Source organism: Sceloporus occidentalis, unplaced genomic scaffold (genome assembly GCF_023333645.1).
Source record: "Sceloporus occidentalis isolate IW3139 unplaced genomic scaffold, rSceOcc1.0.p SCAF_2, whole genome shotgun sequence".
Classification (NCBI taxonomy): Eukaryota; Metazoa; Chordata; class Lepidosauria; order Squamata; family Phrynosomatidae; genus Sceloporus; species Sceloporus occidentalis.
This window is the reverse complement of record NW_028316982.1, coordinates 116,170,805-116,195,323: the sequence shown is the minus strand read 5'-3', so window position 1 is coordinate 116,195,323 and position 24,519 is coordinate 116,170,805. Positions and strand designations below refer to the sequence as shown.

Genomic DNA, 24,519 nt, shown 5'->3' with positions numbered 1-24,519 from the left:
GCACAATAACATGCTGGAAGATGAAATGATCTTTTCACCCCATGCTACGGTCACAGTGACAGTAGCCTAGGAAATATGCTTTTTGTTGCAGGAGAGATGCTCCTATATAATTGTGGGGAAGGCTTTGTGCACAACCTCAGTGTCAAGGAAAGGGTAAACCATGTCCTTTCATGAGATGTTGCTGGCCTCTGTGCAGAATTATTATTTAACAACAACAAAAATAACAGCCAGATGGATGAATTGAAATCACACATTTCATGCATTATCTACTGTGGCCCAAAATAGGTTCTAACAAATAATTGGTTGTTGAATATTGACAAACTTAACTGGACATGTGCAGTTTCAGCCTTTGAGACCACAGATTCAATCAAGCCTTCATTATAGTAAATCATACTCATGGAATAGTAAGTCTTAGGAAAGCTGTCCCATTTGTAGCTCTCCCATAGCATGTAACATCAATAAAGTACTATTGTCCTTTATACATTTGAGGATTGAAGACTGAAATTAAAACTGGGTTTTGGGATTGTAGGCCTTTGTATCAGACATTCAACTTTGTTCTTGCAGTGTCATGGAGCTGGGCAAGAATTCCAGGAGTTCTTCAGCGTCTTGGCTTTACTTACTTTGTTTTGGCTTTGATGCAGACCTGCTTTAGCATAAAGGATTTTGACAGCTATCAGGTAAGGTGCAATAATGGAACTGATCTTTTAAAATTTATTATTATTATTATTATTATTATTATTATTATTATGGAACTGATTTTACTTCCTTCTGCTACATGTATGATGGATCCAATCCTGTGTACTCAATAAATTTCCATCATTTGATATGGTGGTATGTATATGGCATCCATCTTGTTCCAAATTCTGTATCTTCAGAACTTAGAAGTAGTTTGTGATAAATCACAAGTTGCATATAATTAGTTATTTTTATAACTAAAGTACAAATACATGCTTGTAATACTATTTATTTATTTATAGTTGTTGCTATTGTTATTACAGTATTATCTTTACCCTGCCTCCCCTCCCCCCACAAACTCAGACTCATGATGATTTACAAATTAAAGTAAATACTACACATCTAAAAACATACCCAAAGAAATCACCATTAAAATAGTGAAGATAATAATGATAATGATAGGAATCTGGAGATTACCCCTCCTTCCACATACAAACACCTTACTACTGGAACTTAGGGTCATCATATGAAAATAAACTGTAGCAGTAGCAGGAGGAAATTAACCTAGGGCCAGTTGACCATTATTTCAGTCTAGGTAGCACTTTTACATAGCATCTCTTATGCAAGACCAGTGCTAAGGGATCATTTCTTGGCTGTTGAATGGCTTGGCTCAGTAACCACACAATCCTGTTGCCATTAATGACTGGTTCAAAATAAATGAACCAAAGATCTAATTACAATTATTGCACAAATAACGACCAGATGATTGTGCCATGAACTAATTTTGCTTAGTAAAGAGTAGTATGGTTCAAGATGGTTTGAGAAATGTTGTGAGGGAACACCTACAAAACAACAACGGGATTTCATGTTTTACACAGAGTCTTATTGCATTAGAAACAAACCCAACAGGCAACTGGAGGAAAGTATGTTTATCTTCCTGTCTCTGAATTATGTAGAAGCACTTTCATTCTCTTCCATTCATAAAAGTGTGGGAGAGGGTGGTAAAAATGTCCCTTTTGCTAAACAGATTTTTCCAGCTTGGCAAAGGGGACACTTTTATGACACTTAGGACTGAAGAGAATGAAAGTGCTTTGATGTCATGCGGACACAGAAAGAGAAACTTGCTTCTCTCCATTTGCCTGCTGTATTTGTTTTTACTGCAATATGGCGCATAGACACAGATACATGTTTTCTTGTAACAGGGGAAATGCACCTGGGTGTATGTGATTTGGAGCAGAGACACGATGGGGAGTGAAAGGGTTATATGTGCACACATTCATGCACAAAAACATCTACTAATTCTTTTTTACTAGTTCCCCTACCAAAGCTGTTTTTTTCAACAGAAAGCAGCCCTCCAGGTTTTAATATGTGTAGTTAATAGCCCAAAGAAATGAATCTCCTAGGCACAAAACAGAAATAATATGTTATGAGTAGTGAGAGCTATCTAAAACACCCTTATTATGTTCAGTGTCTCTGAGGTACCTTTTCTTTTCCCAGGAAGACCTCTGAAAAACTATTTCTGCAATTTTCAATGCAGTTCACTTTATAGAACTGGGAAACAGTTAGCTTTGGGTGAGTGTATCAGCTACACTTTACCATCAAGAACACACATATGTCAACCTCAGAGTACTTTGTACCTGTTTCAGCAACTCTTTTCAATTAGGTGCAGGTTGAATTTTTAGGCATGTAAACATAAATATATTTTTAAAGTGTGTGTGTGTGTGTGTGTGTGTGTGTGTGTGTGTGTGTGTAGTGGCAACTACCTTAAACACGGGGAGGGGCAGGGCATCTGAAATACCAATAGCAATAGCACGTACATTTCTATGCCACTTATCAGTGAACTAGCACCTTCTAAGCAGTTTACAAGGTGTAAGCCAATTGCCCTCAACAAGCTGGATATTCCTTTTACTGACCTATGAAAGGATGGGAGGCTGAGTGGATCCTGGAGTCCTGCAGGATCAAACTCACAACCTTGTGGCTGTAGTACCAGCATTTAACCATTATGCCACCAGTGTACATAAGTAAGACAAGTTAAGTGAGCTTATGCCTCCTTACTACATGTTCCTTATGTTTTAAGTTTGAGAGGATACTTTCATGTTAGTTCATACACTAGTCTGCTTATAGTTGCAGTTTTCTTGGAAGAAACATATGTGTAGCCAGGGACCCAAGCACTATTTTTAAGGAGAAGTAGGGGTCAACATTTGCAGGAAGTAATTTTGCCTAGTTGCAGGTACTTTTTTTTTTTTTTACAAAACAGTGAAAACACAGAAACCATTACATTAATATAACAATGCAACAACAGCCAACTGAAGAAAGAAATACTCTGACTACCATTAAAAGAATGGCAAAATAATAAATGACAGTTACAGAATTAAGTACAGTGGACCCTGTTATATGCTGGGGTTTGGTTCCAAAATCCCCCCTGGATAACAAAATCCGTGGATGCTCAAGTCCCATTAAATATAATGACATAGCAAAATGGTGTCCCCTATAAAATATGGAAAATCAAGGTTTGATATTTGAAATTTATACTTTTTTTGAACATTTTCAAACCATGGATGCTTGAATCCGTGTATAAAAAATCTGTGTATAAGAAGGGCCAACTGTAAATAGGAAAAAAACAGAATTGAAATATCAAGCAAAGAAAAATGAATACATGAGACCCTATTTGATGAATTCAAAAGTGTCTTATAAGGCCTCCTATCACAACCATCCTACCACTTTACTACTTTAAAAGCAAAAAATGTAGAAGTATGGTGGTTCACAGCCATAATCTCTCCCTTCAAAAATGCAGAAACATTTATATCTACCAAAGCCTGCAAAGTAGAGAATCAGGTGGAGAGCAAATTACTTCTTCCATCCATTATCATTCAATCATGGGGAGAACTACATTACTCCTGGCTGCCATGCTACTGTTAAAGATGACAAGCCTGTGGAGAAAAAATTGCTATCCATATACAGAAATTCAAAGCCAGATATTTAAGAGCTAAACATTTGAAACAATCACTGGCTTGTCAAATCAAACAGTTTCTCTTTCTTATATAATTGATTTCTTATTATATTTAAATCTCAGGAAGGGGAGGACAGGCTGGTCAAGAATTTTTGGAAAGTGATTTTTTTAAAACAAATACACAGTGACATTTCACTCATCCTCACTACAAGGCTAAAATGAGACCCTCAAACCAGGGCACACTGAACAGTCTGTGTATCATACTTTTCTTTGGTTAGGACATTGGAGTTGAGAATGCTTTTTTTTTTGTTTAGAGAAAAATTACACACAATTCTGGGTGCGTGTAACAACTCTGATCAAGTTGCTCCAGAAACTGTTGGGTGAATTTTCCCTTATAATTTTTTACAAGCAGAAAACATGCTCACCTATACTCTTCCCCAAGTGTGATGGCAAAAGAAATGAAGAAACTAAGAACAATAATTGCTTTCTTTGCTCTCTTTTTTGGCTTTTGACCGAACTACAAACCCCAGGATTCCATAGGATGGAGCTGTGGCAGTTGAAGTGGAATCTTAGTGCTATGATTGCATGGTGTAAAAGGACTCCAGATTTATTTTCTTGACTGTGGGCGGGTTACAGACCGCCCATTTGGGGCGGGCTGCACTCGCCCCTTTCCTTGGTGTATCGGGGCCTCAGCTGCCAGAACGGCAGCCGCTGAGGCCCCGATCCGCCGCTTTTCAGGCTGCGGGGAAGCGGCAAAACGCCGCTTCCCCGCAGCCTGAAAAGGGGTGTCCTTGGGGCTTCAAGCCCCAAGGACACCCCGCGGCGGCGGGGAGAAGGAGAAAGGGGCCGCTTGGCCCCTTTCTCCCTCGCTTCACTGGGTGCAACCATCTGAAGGCTGCGCCCAGCGATGCAAAGTGGCACTGCAAACCAGGAAGGAGCTCCGAAATGGAGCTCGTTCCTGGTCCGCGCTAAGGGCGCGCTAGGCGCCCTGGTGTGGAGCGTGGACGTCACGTCCACGCCGCCCCATATAGAGGCGGCGCGGCCGTGACATCCTCATGGCGGCGGCCATCTGGAATGGCCACCATCATTTTTTACGCGCAGAGCGCGTATTAGGGTTAAGGAGGTGCGGAAGCTTTAATGGCGGTGTGTAACCTGCCTGTATTTCCTGACTTCTATTAATGTCCTTCTCTTTGCAGTTTGATACCTGGTGGGCTTCAGTCAGAGATATTGTTCTCTACTGGCCTGAGTGGATCATTATGGCAATCCTGGAACTTCTGTGGCTGTGCCTAACATTCCTGTTTCCTGTGCCTGGATGTCCCAGGTAAGTGGAAGGGAATGTAGATAAAAAAGAATGTGTGTGGCTAAAGACGTATGCACAGCTTCCTACTGCTTTTTGTGGGATTTTCCTTTCCTTTTTTTCTTTTTGGTAATAAGAATATTTAATTATATAAAAATTTGGCTTCTACAGGAATTAGGGTTGCGAGGTCAAGACTGTCACAGGCCCTGAGATTTCTGGGTGAAAATGTGAGAAAGCATGATACATTAAGTGTTATACATTAACCATCAATACACTGTTCACAATTGACAGAAATGGCTTCTCCATTTCAGAGCAAGCAGCTCTCAGCATGGATGTTCTTGATGGTTTGTGCACCTGCTTCCTAGCTCAATTGTTTGGTCAATATCAGCTTGAGTTCCAAGTGCCTAATAGAAACATTCATGTTTATTAGATTAGCTAGGTCAAGAAACATCCCTTTCTAAGCTATGCTAGAGCACTGGCTCTAGCTGGAGGAGGACTTCCACCCATCCTGTGATCGCTGGAATAGCGATACAGAAATAAATCATTATTATTATTATTATTATTATTATTATTATTATTATTATCCCAGCCCAAGCAAGACCTGCCAGAAAATATTTTTCAGTAAAAACTAAACCTGAGAGCATATTTTCTTTCCACTTCAGAGCAAGCAGCTCTTCCACCAATTGTGATATCTTTCTTTATGAGTTTTGATTACATTTTCTTTAGCTACAGAACGGAAGGGTGGTGATGGTGATGTTAAATATAAGCCCCAGTTAAAGAAATGGACATATGCCTTTTAAAACACCGACCTTTCAGTGGTAGAAAAGAAGAGGTAGGATGTTAACTGACTGTGGCAGGCACATAAGTAGTAATATAACCTGCTGGATGTTTTTGGCAATGTTTCTCAAGCTGTTTCATATACCCCAGGACATGCATCTTTCAAAAAAGCACTTGCAAGGCAATGCTGTCATATATTACATGTCCTGCTGTTTTATCATTTAAAATAATGATCTTGCCATCAGCAGGCACAGCTTGAGGTGCGTACAAGGGATTGAGGAAGAGCTGTGTGAATTCACTGTTATCTGTCTTCATTTTAATATGTGAGCATTTGCACATCTTTGTGAATAAGGCAAAATGATATTGCTTCTTCAGACAAGTAAGAATTCCCCCCGCCATTCCACATGTTTTGACCAAAAAAGAAAGCAATATAGTTTTTGCCCCGCACAAATAAACGTTGTAGGGTTTTTTTTTAAAAAAAGTACAAGTGAAACAGAAACTAATTCTTTTTTCCGTGTAATGTTCACTATGTAGGTAGATTTATTTCTGTAAAGCAAAGAGAATAATTGGTTCTTTCAATTTACAACCTCTCCTTTGTCTTATGACACTCAGCCCATTCTGGCATTAGTAGCTTAATTATAAAAAGCCTCAAAGATTGCTGAATGGAGAAAAGTCTGTTGGGTTTGTTTTCTACATATGAGCCAGTGAGTTGGTGAATTTAACTAGACTGTAGAATTCAAAGACCTACCCGCCTTAGTCTGGAATATCAGTATACAAAAGCTGTGTGAATTCACTCAGACTTAGGGCCCAAACAGACATGCCAAAATAAAGCTGCTTCGGGTCACTTTGAAGGTATGCTGTTTAAATGATGCATGCATCCTAAGAGGCCGAAAGCCATGCCAAAGCCACACTCCAGTCCTAAGAATTGGAGCGTAGCTTTGGCGCAGCTTCTGGCCTCTTAAGATGTGTGTGCCATTTAAACAGCATACCTCCAAAGTGACCCGAAGCAGCTTTATTTTGGCCTGTCTGTTCAGGCCCTTCCTGAGCGAAAGAAGTTGTGGTTTTCTGTACTTCCTACCATGTCTTAAATTTCCTTCCAGGGAGTAAGATGGAAACAAAGGAACCCAATGCCAACATGGGAAGGTTCTCTATGGTCCTGCTCCACTCTGCTGAGCTGAATGGGACCCCTTGAGACCACCTATATCTCAAAAACAACTTGCTGCCACCAACAAATGATTAACTTGTCACACCCCAGTAATGCATTGGGACATTGCTGGGCCTTCTAATGGTAACCTACACTCAGAACAGACAGTAGGCAAGCTAAGGCCATTAAAAGGAATGAACAAAGAGGCAGAGTAGTGAAGAAAAGGGTTTTAGGAAGTAAAGAACATTAAAGAGTAAGACATGGAGGACAACTGGAAAACTTTATTTTTGCTTGGAAAAAAACAGAAACTACAATTTCTCTGTGTTAAAAGCAGTGATTATAGCAATGCTGAAACAGTTTTGGGGAAACTTTCATTTATTTTTCTGTCCAAAACACAGCTTGTGAAACTTTATTTATTTTAGCTTGTTGTTGTTGTTAACTTCCCTCAAGTTGGCCCCAACTCATGGGGAACCTGCAGATGAGACACCTCCAAGACCACCTGTCCTCAACTGCTCTGCCCAGGTCCTGTAAATTCAGGCCTGTGATATCCTTGATTGAGTACATCCATCTGGTGTGTGGTATTCCTCTCTTTCTGCTGCCTTCCATGTTTCCCAGCATTATTGTCTTTTCTAGTGAGCCATTCCTTCTCATGATGTGGTCAGAGTATGACAGCCTCAACTTAATCATCTTGACTTCCAAGGAGAGTGTGGGCTTGATCTGCTCTAGCACCCATTTGTTTGTCTTTTTAGCCATTCATGGTATACTTGGCACATTTCAAATGAGTTGGTTTTCTTCCTGTTTGCTTTCTTTGCTATCCAGCTCTCACATCCATACTTGGTGGTGGAGAATAGAATGGACTTGACTATTCTTAACTTTAGTGTTCAGTTGTATATCTTTAAACTTTAGCATCTTGTCCAGTTCTTTTGTGGCTGCCTTTTCCATTCCTATTCTTTTTCTGATCAATTGACTGCAGTCACCATTCTTATTAATTTTTGATCCAAGGTACAGGAGCTGTTTAACTGTTTCAATTTCCTCATTATCTAGATCGAATTTATATAGATCCTCTGTAATTATTATTATTTCTTTATGTTTAGCAGTAAGCTTTTCTTTGCACTTTTTCTTTTATCTTCCTTAGTAATTCTTCCAAGTCTGTGATGTTTTCCGCTAGCAGTGTGGTGTCATCTACATATCCTAGATGGTTGATGTTCCTTCCTCCTATCTTCCTTGCTTCTTCTGAGTCTAACCTTGCTCTTTGTATGATATTTTCTGTATACAAGTTGAACAAGTAGGGTGATAGACTGCATCCTTGCCTGACTCCTTTGCCAATTGGGAACAATTCTGTTTCTCCATATTGTGTCCTAACACTAGCCTCTTGTCATAGATACAGATTTCTCATGAGGACTATCAAATGTAGTGGCACTCCCATGACTTTACAAATGTTCCATAGTTTTTTGTGATCTATGCAGTCAAAGGCTTTGCTATAGTCTATAAAACACATGCTGTTTTACTTTTGGAATTCCTTGGTGCACTCCATTAGCCATCATATGTTTGTTATATGGTCACTAGTGCCTCTTCCTTTCATGAGCCCCACTTGCAACTATGAGATTTCTCTCTCCATATATGAGTGTTGTCTGTGTTGCAGAATTTTGAGCATGATTTTTCTTGCTTAGGAAATTAATGCTGTGATCCTATAGTTGCTGCAGTCTTTTGTGTCTCCTTTTTTGTGAATTGGGATGTATATTGATCTTTTTCTATCTGTTGACTCAAAAGTTGTTAAAAGCTTTGTTTGCAAAGGGGTTAAAAACAAAGCTAGGAAAAACTGAAGATTTCTTCAATTCAGTGCAGAGTTTGCAAAAGATCATTTCTAAACAGAGAAATAGTTCCACGTTTGTTAGGCTTGGTGTTTTTTTCTTGGGTTGACTTGCTCTGAGCAATTGTCATTGATTCTTACAGCATCATGTGTAATGTCATTATCAGGGTCTGCCCCCTATGACATCACAAAGAGCTGTTTCTGTGTTCCAGGTTTCCTGGCAGACCTATGGGCTGAAATGGCTGCATACTGTATGGTGGCAGGGTCAGAGACAGCAGAGTCAGCATTACTAGAACTGTGATCAGTAATGCACTGCCTGCATGTTATACAAAGTCCTACCTACTCCTACCTCACTTTTCATTTTACATTTCCATCCTCTGATGAACAGCCCACGAGAAACTGTGAGTAGGCATAGCTGAGGCAGATGAGACTAAGAACATTTCTTTCCTGCAACAACAACAGCAGCAGCAACAACAATAATACTATGAAATGCAGCACTGTTCTTTTACAAACTTTCACTTTGGTGTGCTGTTTCTCCCATGTGAGAAGAATGTTTTTAATAAGATATGCAGTGATGGCCAATAGGTAGTTACTGTTAATTTTCAGTATAGTGAAAGAACTATACTCCCATTTTCTGCATCATTTAAAGTCTGTGGTGAGTCGTTGTCTATTATTGATAGAGAGAGTTTTTGCAAAATTGCTTGGAACAGGAAGTTAATGTTCAAATCCTTCTGATGTATCCAAAGAGCATAAAAAAGACTTGTAACAGCTAGGCTAAGTCATTACAACCGTTGATTTCAGTTATTAGGAGGAAATGATATGCCAGAAAAATGCAATAGATGGGGGAAGTGTTCTCAATAGTGTAAAAAAATTGGATGCACCTTGTTCCTCTGAATTAGATTGCACAAGACAAGCATGAGTGTTTAATATCTCTCTATATAGAAGCTAATGTGAAATCATAAATCACACATATAAGTTTTTCAAGGAATAAAATCCTCTCTTCTTCAATAAATATTGAGCTAGAATCCTAAACTATCAAGAAAAAGATGTGTAGTTTCACACATAGAGACTGAAGTTGGGGGCAGTTAGACCACCTTGTCTTTCGCATTATCCCACATAGGTCCATATTTTGTTTTGAGTGTTTGCTGAGACAGCATTTCTGCCATCTTTTTATGTCTTAGCTTAGTTAAAGCCTACCTGAATACATTTTAAATCCCAGAAGTCTTTGCTTTCCTCTCTTAACATTGCAAATCTGGTAGAAAAATCATTCACCCATACACTATTATATTGCTGGGATCTCAAGGTAAGAACATAAGAACTATGATGGATCTGACCAAAGGTTCATCTACAGCAATCCTAAACATACAGTGTAAAACAATATCTATAAACTGTATAGAATATCTGCATTATTCATAAGATAAAATCTATAATAATAATATTAATAATAATGATTTATTTATAGCCCGCCCAATCACAAGGAATCCAGGCGGGTTACAACAGTAAAAATAAAGATAATAAAATAAAATACAATAAATAAATAAAATACAATAAAATTAAAGAGAGTGAAGCGAGTACATTCACAGTTAGGCCTGATGGAAGTTGGGCCTCTCTTTTTAATTTCCTCCCAGGTCTGATGGTGATGTCATGGAGGGAGGGCTCTTCTTCTTGAGGCAAGGATTTTATTTTAATTAATTTTAATGTAATTCTTCTCATTAAATTTAAGAGAAGAATTGGTGGACAGAGTGACATAAGTCACAGTAAATGGGGAGTAGAACTAGGTAGGGAAGGCCTGCTGGAAGAGATCCGTCTTAAGAGCCTTCTTAAAGGCTGTAAGAGTAGAAATGTCACGGATCTCCTTCGGCAGGTCTTTCCATAGCTTCGGAGCTGCAATCGAAAAAGCCCTCTGGGTGACTGAAGTTAGCCTAGATTTTATTGGCTGAAGTAGATTCTTCCCCGAGGACCTTAGAGTGTGAGATGGACAGTATGGAAGTAGGCGATCTCTCTACAACTGATAAACTAGAAGGCTTCTCTGCTACTTTGTGATGTTTAGTGGATCTTCCAAGCGATATTTTAATAGATTATCATCAGCCAAGTTGGATCAGACCAAAGATTTATGTACTCCAACATTCTCTTAATATAGTAGCCAACTAGCTGCCTATGGAACAGCACAATAATGCCTATGTTCCCCAACAACTCATATACAGATGCACAGTACCTCAGACTAGAGGGAACATATATCTGTCATGACAAATAGCCCCTGATAGTTTTAAATTTGTTTAATCCTTTTAAAAAAATGTTGAAGCTGGTGGCCATTACTCATATTCTGGTAGTAGATAACATGCTGTAACTGAATTTTTCTTATGTATGAAATGGTGAAATTTGTTTTATAAACACGATATCCTTTATATAAACATGATATTAAATGTATATAGTTCCATCAGCACACCTGGCAGAATTCCATAAGAAAAACAAAACAAAACAGGTTACTGCTCACCAAGGAACATATGCTCCAAATTCCGACAGTGGGTGGTCAACAAAGATGAGAGAGTGCCAAAAATGCAGTGGATAAAGTATGCAGGTGCAGTTATGTGTAGATGGGGTTCATTTCAGTTGGTGATGAGGATTAAAAAAAGAAGTCTTCTTGGGGTTATAGGTACAAAGCAAGGAGTGGGTGAGAAAAGGAGAAATGAGGTTATTAGTTGTCAAGAAGAATTTTGCCTCCCATGAACTTTCCTTCATCCTCTAAATTTCAGGCACTGCAGAGAGTGAGAAACTGAAAATCATTATAATCTAGAACTCTTATATTTGCTGAGTTCACATTCCCTTGGTAACTTTGTCTGCCCTGTTTCTTCAGATACCTCAGCTGTATTTCCAGATTCTCAACTGAAGTTACTGCAATGCTAAAAATATGGGGACTGAAGGAAAATTCCATTGGAGGGGATTCTTTATTTAGGGGGAAATGACCAGATTTTGCTCCTTGCTGTAGTTATACTCCTGTGCCTTCTACCACCACTGTAGCACCACTTATACCCAAACTGAATTAAATGGATTTCTACATGTTGTTGGAGTTTGGTCTGTTTATAGAGAGGGTCTTCATTCTCCAAATACTGGAGAGTCACATTAGTGGATTACTGAGGGGAGGCTTGAGCCATAGTCCCTTCTCTCACTGATGGCACATTCTGTACCTTGTGAAATCTACCTACAACAGTAATCAAAATATGCCCATTTCGCAAACATAGAGTAATGTGTTTTTTGTTAGTTTTACTCTGTGCCTCATATTGTGTCCAAGCATTACACTTAATGCTAGAGAATGATTTGAATAATGGCTAGTTTATGGTTTATGAAGAAAAAGTTGCCATTGCCTCTCTGTTCTATCATAACCTGGGGCAACCCTGTATGCTTTTGCACAAGGCAGGGTCTAGTTTTGCTAAGTCAATATAACATTTTCCCTTTTCCCTGGCATCCCATTTTAAGCTCCTTGCATACCACCACTACTACTATTATATTTATTTATATTGTGCCTTTTTCTTGGTTTGGGATTCAAGCTGTCTTACATCAGTTAAAACAGACAGCCAAAAAAATATACCTTGTTGAAGTTGTTGTTGCTAACTGCTGTCAAGCCAACATTTTAAGGGCCACTGCTTCCCCAGCTCCCATCTGTTATTCAGTCTATATGTTCACCTGTACCTTCATCACTTGTTTTCACAATATGTCATGTTGTGTTTGTTGTTAACTGCCATCAAATTGACTTCAAGTAATGGTGACCCATGAATGAGGGACCTCCAAGTCCCCCTATCATCTATCACCCTGCTCAGGTTTTGCAGATTCAAGGCCACATCTTCCTAGAATGAGTCTATCCATCTGGAATGGTGTCTTCCCCCTTTCCAACCCTTTCTATCCAACCAGCCATTATTGCCTTTTCTAATGAGTCAGATATTTTCAGTATATGGCCAAAGTACAACAGTTTTTAGGTCCAAAACAGCCCTAAAAGCTACCTTTCCAAGTCTCAAGAGCCAAACAGACTGCCCCAAAATGGAAGACTGGGGCAGCCACAGAACTGCTTGCCCTGGTGCTTCAGCAATCACATGCCATGGGCCCAATCCACCCCACCATTGGCCCAAATAGGAGTGGAAAAGATCTGCTCCTATTTGGGCCAGTAAAGCACCACCATAGGTGGCCATGGTGCAATCCCCAGGCAGCTTCCGTGTACTCAGGGTGGGGGGTATGGTCAAAACACCACACCCCTGGAGCGGCTTGAAGCCACCCCAGTCTGATTGACTGGGTGTCTTCTGGGCATCTTGAGGGGCATGGGGCATCAAAATGCCACACTCCCAAGACACCTGGAAGCTGGCTTTTCTGGGCCGTCTGTTCTGCCCCTTAGTCTTCTAATTTCCTGACTGCAGTCTCAATTCTGATTAATCACAAAGTATGGAAAATCTTGAAGTATTTCAGTGTCTTTATTGTCTACTTTAAAATTATATAAATCATCTGTGATCATAATTCTTTTTTTTCTTATTGTTCAGCTGTAAAACTGACTTTGAACTCTCTTACTTGACTTTCTTCAGTCATGGTTCCAAAATCTGCTTTTTTTTTTTTTTAATTATTGCCCTCTTGTGTCAGGGGCAGACAGCAGCCTTCCTCACATGCACTCCCTCTCATGGATGGGGCCAGGACATACTAGGAGGATGGAAAAACCCAGAAAGTCCTGCCCTGTCTTTTCCTCTTCTCCCAGAGAGTGTTTGAAGCTCAGTGGTAAGAGAAAGGAAAGGTCTCATTTGCCCCACCTTCTGGCCACATCTTCTCTTCCACTGAGCTCCTCATGTTTTACAAGGTACATTAATGATACACCCTGTTTCTTCCAAAAGCAGACATTTAGGGAGCAACAGTGGCATTGCTGGGATGGTGGTCATGGTTTCAACCCCCATATGGTGTGACCCAGTGCAGCCTACCCCCCCCCCCCATGCCTCCTAGTGATGCCTCTGTCACTAGGCCAGCACAGGTAAGAGGCTTTTCAGTCACTGCCTAGCCAGCCATTTAGTTGCTGCTCCAAGGATGACTGGGTGACAAAGGGAGCAGCAACCAAGATTGGTTGTTTTGAATGTTCCATAAACCAATAGATTTAATATCAAGAAATATGCATAGGGAGGCACTAGGGTTGTCATTCAAAAGAAAAGGGGGCAGTATCCTAAAAACACCTGGGGACCACTGCTTTATGTCTTTTTATGTTAAAACAGACTAACAGACTATCTCTTTGAATATTGATAAACTGGAAGGCAGAAGTTGAAAGCATTAAACTCCATTTGATGTTCCAAATGTTCACTACTCACTTGCCAGATTTCTAGGAGGACACAGTGCCGATAAGTTAAAAGACTGAGGATCAGTCTGAATGATCTTTCATGGTACCTTTAATCTTTATTATTCTATGATTGTAAAGTTGAGGTCTGCACAACAAAAGGGTGGATTAAACAGTCAAACCTCCTGCCAAACAGTTACAGTTGTATTAAGTAATGCAGTGGCCATACACTTTTAGTAAGGAAATTACTTTTAACAAAACCAGGGTGACTCCTGGAAAGAGACATATCTTTCGTCCTCTGTCGTCTCCCTCCTCTCGGGAGATGAGGTCAGCATGATATGTGTCTGTGAAGAAGCAAGCAGTTTGGAGTTAAAAACACAGGCAGAATCAATGAGACGAGTTTGAGGTCTGTGACAGCATCTAGGGATCTGACTGTGTCCTCCTAGAAATCTGATGAGTGAGCAGTGATTTTTGGGACATCAGTTGGATGCTTTAAACCACCACCATATTCTCAAGGTACTTCTAGATAAATGCAAATATTACCACAATGATAGTAAGGTTCCAGCAGTAACCTCATTTGATAGAAACAACTTTAATAATCACTGGAAATCCCCAAAATCTCACTCTTGGAACACTGCAATGCACTTGATAGTGTTATACATATGATGACACTCTCCACTGTGTAAGATTTTCAGAAGAGCCCTGTTGGTTAGACCAAAGGCCTATCTACGCCAACATTTTTTTCATGCACTGGCAATTTTGACCATGGGAAGCTAACCAGGGGAGCAGTTGTAACCCTGCCAACGGGCAAATAATGACTATCTACTTGATAGGGGGTATTTGAAGTTTCAGTCTTACATTTTATGTACATACGTTCAGTGAGAAAAGGCTAAAAGACTAGAACATGGAAAACACAGCTTTGATGGGCCTAAATCTGAGCAGTAAATACTGACACAATAGAACTAATTTTATATTCTGATCATGATATCTTCTTCCATTGTTCAACAAAGATGGTGAAAGCAAAGTAACATCAAACATTTGAATTAGCTGGGATGCATTTTGTAGATATTTTGCACCAGATGGTTTGCCTCAATTAGAGAAGCCTGTTTTCAGATTGCCTTATTCTAATGCATTTTAAAAATTATATTCCATTCCAAGGGAAGATCAGAGAAACTACACAAAACAAATACAACCCAGTGGTTGCCAGAATTAGAACTTTTGAGGCCTTCATAGATCAAAAAGATCATTACATTTAATAGTGCATATGTAGCCAATGCTATTTTGGGATTGAAAATAAATGACTAATTCATTTTCAAATTCATTTCATTTCACTCTGCTCTTGTGACAAAAAGAAAACTGGTTGCAATGCTTGGAAAACTGACAGATGCAATTAATATTGTGTATTCTCTCTGCAGAGGTTACCTGGGCCCTGGGGGAATAGGAGATGATGGAAAATACCCCAATTGTACTGGCGGTGCAGCAGGGTACATTGATAAGTTGTTGCTTGGAGAAGAACACATGTACCACTATCCTACATGTAAGGTAATCAATTATCTCAGCAGCTGCCTTGGTTGAAATCTTAATAAGTGGTTGGTTGATTTTGCCTCTGGCTTTTATACAAGAACATCACTCACTAATAGCCCAGTCATTCCCTGTACTCTTCAGACATTGGCCACATATAGCCAGACAAAAGAAATATTTATTGTGGTAGGATCAACTTATTCATCCTGCTTTCCACTGCTGTTGGATGGAAAAATCTGGTACTGAAGTCACTGTAAGCCTTAAAAACTAGGATTGTGAGGTTTAAGTTCCAAAGCAATTTTAGTTCTCAGGAAACTGATTTCCTTTTAGATGGACTTTTTAAAGTTATTGGATATCTTAATCTCTATTCTAGAAGTTGTGCTTTAATTTTGCAGAAAGTGGTCAGTGTCTGAAAGTATATTTTATGGAATGAACTAATTCACTATGTATACAACTTTTTGGGCTCTATCCTTAAATGGGCAATATCTAGCAATAAAGATTTTGCAGCTGGTGCACAAGCACAGTATTACATATGTTATCATGAGGCATTAAAAATCTTTAAATGAAGTCAAAAATTTTTATTACTAATTACTAGCTTGGTAGATGAAGGGAATGCTGTGGATATAGTATATCTTGATTTCAGTAAAGCCTTTGACAAGGTTTCCCACTTAGAGCAGAAAAATAAAATGCACAGATATAAGATGGGGGACACCTGGCTGAATGAGACTACATGTGAAAGGGATCTTGGAGTCCAAGTACACCACAAGTTGAACATGAGTGAACAGTGCGATGTGGCAGCTAAAAAGGCCAATGCAATTTTAGACTGCATCAATAAAAGTATAGTGTCTAGATCAAGAGAAGTAATAGTGCCACTGTATTCTGCTTTGGTCAGGCCCCACCTGGAATATTGTGTCCAGTTCTGGACACCACAATTCAAAAAGGACATTGAGAAACTGGAGCATGTCCAAAGGAGGGCGACTAAAATGGTGAAAGGTCTGGAAACCATGCCCTTTGAGCTGGGGATGTTTAGCCTGGAGAAAAGAAGATTAAGAGGTGATATGATAGCCCTGTTTAAATACTTGAAGGGATGACATATTGAGGAGGGAGCAAGCTTGTTTTCTGCTGCTCCAGAGAACAGGACCCAGAACAATGGATGCAAGCTCCAGGAAAAGAGATTCCACCTCAACATTAGGAGGAACTTCCTGACAGTAAGGGCTGTTCGACAGTGGAACACACTCCCTCGGAGTGTAGTGGAGTCTCCTTCCTTGGAGGTCTTTAAGCAGAGGCAGGATGGCCATCTGTCAGGGATGCTTTGATTTGGATTTCCTGCATGGCAGGGGGTTGGACTGGATGGCCCTTTTGGTCTCTTCCAACTCTATGATTCTAAAACATTAAATAGTGGAACACTTATCTGAGTGCTTCCTCTTTTCTTAAAAACACAATTGGCTAGTATTTCACTGTGATATGATTTCAATTTAGTTGTGTTGTCTGGAGTCTATTGAAATAATTTTGTTTGCTGAATGTAACTAGAAGACACCATCTATGATGAGCATGTCCCTTCATCTTTCAAAGTGAAGATGTCCTGATGAGACACTTGGCTTCTCTAATTCTTGAGGCCTTTTTACTGGGTGCATACCATCAACAGGGATGGGAGGGCAATAGGAATAAAGATAGCTGAGGAAGAGAACAGGCACTGAAAGGAAGTTGAGGCAGGATGGAACCTAGAGTCAACAAACAGCAGTTTGTTGGCAAGTCTCATAGTTACATTTTCTGCTGTCTCCATAACCCATGCTGCTGGAAAATGGTTGGTGTAGTGATATGTACAATTTTGCTTTATCAGTCCATGGGAGGAGTCAGTATGGTTTGCAGCAAAGCACTATTAAAGGGCAGTGAAATAAACTACCAGTGCAGCTTCAGATACATACAGTTCACAAAACTATAGAAAACTGGAAAGTTTGCTGTTGGGTCTCTGAACACTTGGACTCAACCCCCTAGTTTGCATTATTGTGATTTTATTATCCTATTTCTTAATAGAATGTATTGTTATATTTTACTATTCATATGACATTTGTAAAATGTCCTATGAGGACCTACATACATTCTACCTAGACAACGAGGAAATCAAAATAGTAAAAGAATTCCTGTACCTAGAATCAAACATCAATCAGGATGGAGATTGCAGTCAAGATATCAAAAGACTAGGATTGGGAAGGGCAGCCATGAAAGAGCTAGAAAAGTTCCTAAAGAGTAAGGATATACAACTGAGAACAAAAGTTAGAATTCTCCAAGCCATTGTATTCCCATCATCATGTACAGATGCAAGAGGTGGACAGTAAAGAAAGAAGACAAGAGAAAAATCAATTCATTTGAGATGTGGTGCTGAAGAAGAGTGCTGAGGTACCATGGACAGCCAAACAGATGAATAAATAGATCCTTAAACAGATTAATCCAGAAGTCTCCCTAGAAGCCAAGGCCCCATACAGACAGGCTAAAATAAAGCTGCTTCAGGTCACTTTGGAGGTATGCTGTTGAAATGATGCATGTATCCTAAGAGTCTGGAAATCATGCCAAAGCCATGCTCCAATCCTAAGGACTGGAGTGTGGCTTTGGCACAGCTTCTGGACTCTTAGAAAGCATGCATCATTTAAACAGCATAACACCAAAGTGATCTGAAGCAGCTTTATTTTGGCCTGTCTGTATGGGGCCCATGGAGCGTTACGGAGCACCGAAAAGCGCTTTAAGTTGTTTCTGACTTATGGTAGCCTCAGTGCAAACCTATCATGAGCTCTTCATAGCAAGTTTCTTCAGAGGGAGTTTGCCAATGCCATCCTCTGAGGATGTGTGTGGGACTTGTCCATGGTCATCCAGTGGGTTTTGATGGCCAAGCCAGGATTCAAATCCTGGTCTCTAGAATCATAGTCCAGCGCTCAAACCACTACATCATGCTGGCTTTTATTTGTTTTTTAATGTGTCTTCAAGTCAACTTGGAAATATGGTGCCCTTTAACAGGCATCTCCTGACAAGATTTATTCAAAGGATGTTTGTCATTGCTTTCTTCTAAGGCTGAGAACCTGTGACTTGCCGAAGCCCTCCTGGTGGGTTTCCATGACTGAAGGATCATTTGAACACAAGTCTGTTGGCATTCTAGTCCAATCTGCTCTGATTTTCTTCCTGTCTGTTTTATTCACTGTCCAGCTTCCACATCTGAACATGGTGATAGGGAACACAGTGGCTTAGGCGTGGAACAGACCACCCAAAAAGGGCAGCCTGCCAGTGCCTGGATTTTCTCTGGAGGGAAGCCTCAGCTACCAAATGGCGAGGCTTCCCGCCGGTGGAAAAAGAACCTGCAAAAAGCGGGTTCTTTTTGCGTCATGCTTGCAACGCCCAAGTGCGCAAATGGCGCACTGATTATGTAACAAGCACAAGGTGACATGCGGACGCTATGAGTCCATCAAGTTGTAATGGCGATGCCCGTGTAGACAGGACTCTGCCATTTTAACGCCACCAGTATGTACTAGGGTTAGGGAGCGTCTGCATGGTGCGTGCTCCCTAACCCTAGTAACGCCGTCGCCACACCACATTTTGCCCATCTGTACCGGGCCATCGATTATTCTAATTTTAATGCTCAGTTGTATATCTTTACTCTTTAGGCTCTTGTCTACTTCTTCCATAGCTGCTCTTCCCATTCCTAGTCTTTTTCTGATTTCTTGACTCCATTCTCCATTCTGATTAGTATTTGATCCAAGATATGGGAGATCTTTGACTGTTCCAATTTCTGTATTATCTAGGTTGAATTTATGTAAATCTCCTGTGCCCATTATTTTTGTTTCCGTTACATTCAGGAGTAAGCCTATTTTTGCACTTTCTTTTTTAAACTTTCCTTAGTAATTGTTCCAAATATCTAATATTTTCTGCTAGTAGTGTGGTGTCATCTGCATATCTTAGATTGTCTATGTTCCTCCTATCTTCACTCCTTCTTCTGAGTCTAAACCTGCTCTTCATACAATATTTTCTGCATACAGGTTGAACAAATAGGGTGACAGAATGCAGTCTTTCCTTACCTTTTTGACAATTTAGAACCATACAGATGCTCCTAAATCGTTGCCACCTCTCCTTCCCAAAGTTAAAAACAGTCATCTTGAGGCAGTTGGTCATCTGTATCCAGCTCATATCTTAGAAGCGGTCTGCCATTGCTACAGTTACCATACTGAGGCTTCTGTGACCAATACCCTCTATGACATCAGCAGGTGTTCAACCAGTCATTGTCATGGAGTGCCCTGGGTCTGGCACAGTCAGAGGATTCAGACTCTGAAGACATAGAGGAGGCTGAGACAGGGCCAGATCTGGGGCTGCCTGGATCAGCAGTCTCAGAGAATGCTCAGGAAGCTGCAGAGGGAGAAACAGACTCTATGGACTCTAGGCTGCATGCGCTAGAACGTGTGGAGCGAAGACAGATGAAGGAGTCTTTGAGGTGTTCTTCTAGGCTGGAAGCCAAGAGGAGAGCAAATAGGTTTCAGCTGAGAGAAGCATTAAAAGACCTCCAGGTGCAGAGATTCTATGCAGCCAACAACTGGTCTTGCAGCCTTGTTGTTCCTTTCTCTTTGATTCAAGACTCTGGTTATCTGATCTGTGGACTTGCCTTGTGACTACGCATTTGCTTCTGCCATTTGCTGTGATTTGACCGACTGGTATTGTGTGACCTTTGGACTGGACTCTGGATTATTCCTTGTATAATCACCTGCTGTGCTGCCCTCAATAGAGGTAAGCAGGACAGTCATTTATTTTCATCTCTCATCATTCCAAGCATATACTAGTTATTAGCAGACTGGGGTTTTTTTTTTATTTAAAAACTTTCAAAATGAAAACTGAAGTCAACAAACCAGAAAAGGAAGAATAGCTGTAAAGGAACTAGAGAAGATCTTTCAGTGTAAAGATATATCATTGAACGTCAAAGTCAGGATCATTCATGGTGTAGCATTTTTGAGTTCTAATATGGGCGAAAAAGCAGGACAGTAAAGAACGCTGACAGGAAAAAGGCATCAACTCATTTGAACTGTGTTGGAGAAGAGTTCTGTACATAACAATGGATCACCATGGACAAAGACAAATGGGTCCTAGAGCAAATCAAGCCAGAACTCACTGGAACTCAAAATGACTAAATGGAGGCTATCATACTTTGGACGTATCATGAGGCACCATAACATATTAGAACAGAGATTAATGCTTGGTAAAGTTGTAGGCAGTAGGAAAAGAAGAACACATTACATATTGTTTTCCTCAGTTGAGGAAGACACAGCTTGCAAGAGTTTACAAGACTTCAGCAGGCCTGTAAATAGCAGGATATCTTGGAGGTTTCTTATTCATAGGGTCACCATACATCGAAGCAGATTTGACAGCGCATATCAACAGTGAAGCACATATCTGCTTGCTTAAAGTTACCAATTCACCCCCCTCCACCATTTTTCATCAAGGTACAGGTAAATAGAAAAGGTGTGCATATGCATGCATGCACTAACTTGCAAACACACACTATATTCAGTTGTAAAAAGAAGTTCACATTCATTTGCTCTCCTTTGAGCTGGGGTTTTAAGAGTTTGCATGGGGTGGGAAAATTGACTATTGCACTTGACTTGACGTAAATAGATGGGGTCATTACTGTTCTCCACTGCTGTAAATTAGAAAATGCTCAATTTCTTGTGTTTCTACCAGGTCACTTCTTTTTTTTTCCAGTGTGCTCCTTGACATCTAAATATCTCCTTCCTGAAGCTCATTTTCTTAACCACTCTGTGCTTATTTGTGTTAACCATTTGTGTGACGGACGCTTAGTTGTTGTTTTTGTTGGAGCTTAAAAATAAATTGAGGCAAAAACATATATTATTACTAATTACATACATTTGTACTTCTGTGTCCTTAATACAGTACTGAGAATGTTGTTAGAAAATGTATTACTGGGTTTTTTTGGCACAGGATAAATGAACAAATGAACTCACTGATTCAGAGATTTTTGTGTTAATGGCTGTGTCTGTTGCATTACAACACAGATACGAACCTGTAATGCAGTGACACAATCTGATTGTATGCCACATGTCTTATGCACCCCAAATTTATTCTGTGACCCACTATTTTGTCTCTTGGGAGGTTGTGTGTTGCTTTAGATCTGTAATTTGAGCAATACGTTCTTTTCTTCTCAGGAGATGTACAACACCACTCAACCTTTTGATCCTGAAGGTGTGCTGGGTACAATTAACTCCATTCTCTTGGCATTTTTTGGACTTCAGGTAATTGCAACAGGACACCAAAAGTGAGCAAAGACCTCCTGTTTGTTAAAATATTTGATGTGTTAATGGTGCTGCAGTTAACATATCATGTGCATTATGTTCTGTAGGAATTAGATGGCCATTTCCCCTCATATCATATATTGTCAGCCATGGGCAGCTTGGGGATTAGTATGGCTGTGAAGGGGACAGATGACAGTGCTGGGGTGAGATGGGGAAAGAAAAGCTATCCAAAGCCACTAGAATCCTCTAGAAATGTTATAACAGAAGTTAGAAATATTTATTCTTACTAGTGGGATCAGCAACAGAATGTAGCAATGTGGTTTTCTATTTATGAATGCACTCCATACCATTTCCCATCCTTCTATGCTTTCCAAAGGCAAGCCTTGCGATTACTGAAAATGAGGTAACTGCTTCAGGCAGCAGATTTTGGCTGACATTGAAAGGGCAGAAAACGGTTTAATTTATGATTGTTGCATTTTTCTTCCAGGCAGAGGCATTTGTAGGATTTCCCTCCCCCTCAAATGCCCCTTCAGAAGCAAAACAGAAAGCAACAACAGTATTTAATACTTTGATAGGGCATTATTGCCCTCTCTTAGAGCACTTCCAGATTAGTCTGAAAAGGTGTGAATTCTTGTAATGTAACTCCTTTAGTTTTTGCCAGGTCTTACTGGTTCTAGTTGCCTTCCCATCTACTCATTCTATTCTTTGGGGAGGCCATTTGTAACTGTTTTATGGATCTGCACTGGGAATCTTTCCAAAGGTGTTTTTTTTTTAATTGGGGCATGATTTGTGAGGTTTTCATATGGTTTGTAGGACAAGTTTTCTCCTTTTTGAATTTTTGAAACTTGTTGTTGTTGTTGTTGTTATAAAGTTACAGTGCAAAAGTATTGTATCACTGATGCACAATAGCACTATAACTCTAAATCAACGTTAAAAAGAAAAGAGAAGATGATATTGTTCTGATATGTACGGTAATTAAAAAGAAATCAACTTGAGGGTGCAAATGAAATGGTGCAGCTGATGCTGGGAATTACCAGATAACAGCTCAGGTAAAAGGAAACATCATTTAGATATTTAAAAAACCCGCAAGAACTACAGCAACAAATACCACAACCTCCTGACACAGTTGCCCTGTCTGGAGGAGCTCACAGGCAGCAAAATATTTTGGGTTGTCCCCATCCAGCAGATAGTAATCCATGCCCCCTGAATGCTTTTTTGAGTAGTAGTTGGGATATTTTCAAGGATCTCATCTGTGAGTGTTTTTTTTTAATCCCTGAAGTTTTGTGGTTTTAGGGGGCAGGGAGAAGGTGGATTTATGCAAACTTCTGCATCTGCTAGAGACAATGCTTCCATCATGTGTGAAGGTAGAGCACCAGAGGCTAAATAAGTACTTGAAGAATTAAAATCATTGTTACTGTATGGTAAAGGCTCTTAATGGGTGATTCCAAAAGAGAAAGTTTGATTGTTTTTGTTTTTATAATAGCAGACCCTCAGGCATATCAGTAAAATTTGTTTTGTGGGTTGCTATGCTGTAACAAATTTCCTTCAGAGGAAGAAAAGAAAAGGAAGACAAAGAAAAAAGTGACAAAATGAAAACAACTTCTATGCAGTTTCCATATGCCATTTCAAGTCAGACTTGTTTAGCTCCCAAAATGGAAAAAAATAGCAGATGACTCCCAGGCAGCCATTCTTTGGATCTTGAAATGCAGCATTTTACAAGAGAGAATCACTGCTTTTGAATCGCTGATGCAAAATCTTTGTAAGTTTTCCATGGCGGGGCAATAGTTTCCTTATGGCAAAACCAAAAGACGATTTTTAAAAATTGTAGCCTGAGTTTTCATGGACTAGAGCCCATTTCATCTGATACAAGATGAAGTGCATCAAATGAAGTGGACTCTTTTTCACAAGGCTTATTCATTAATGTTGCTCAGGACTCCTTTCTGGTTTTGCTGTATTAACACTGCTGTCTCTTGGGAAGTATCTTCCACTTGGATTTCTCTGCAGAAAGAAAAAAACCCAAAACAAAGTTGTCCCAGAAAGTGCCTTTTTGGAGTTTTTGGCTGTGATAGTGATGGCCACAAATACATGACCCATCTCTTTTAATCTTCCTTATGGACTGAATTTATGAAGAGGAAGAGGTTCAGCCATTTTATATATATAAACCCACAATGCACGCACAGGGATGTGGGGTTCTTTTATGGACAGAACGCAATCCTGCTTATTTTCTTTCTGTTTTCTAGCATTTTAAAGACATTGATTTGTTTAACAGATGCTGTACATCGTGAGAATGCAAGGAAAACAAGTAAAAAGCAACAGCCTCTTTTGTCTGAAATGCTTAAGAAAATGGGGTGTTCTGTAAATATATGGAAAAGCTGCTTTTTAAGGAATCTTTTATGACTCCCCTTGGTCTGAAGCTAGTTACCCAGAGTTTTGAAATCCAATGCTTGTTACAACTTTTATGGGACTCTTGTTGCCTAATTTTACTGCCACAGTTAATTCTTGGGTTTGTATGAGGTGTCAGGTCTGTCAGCTGGGAGAAACAGAGAGCGGATTAGAAAACAAGTCTGAGAGACTAGTTTTCCCCCCCAGTGTTCCACATTTGCCATCAGGGCCCTTTCAGCAGAGTCCTCCTTCAGGACAGCTGCTGCCTGACATCATGGTGAAGGCTAGAATTCCCTGCAGATGTTTGCTGTGTAATTTGCTGAGAGTGGTTTTTGAATCTAGCAGGGTGTTAAGACCTCAGTCTTAACCAATTCCTGCTTTTTAGAAGAAGA

The 24,519-nt window shown here is 39.9% G+C and overlaps 1 pseudogene; it reads left to right on the top strand.

Moving 5' to 3' along the window:
- The window catches only part of LOC149318912 (heparan-alpha-glucosaminide N-acetyltransferase-like), a 175,307-nt pseudogene that overhangs the window by 105,168 nt on the left and 45,620 nt on the right, over positions 1-24,519 (top strand).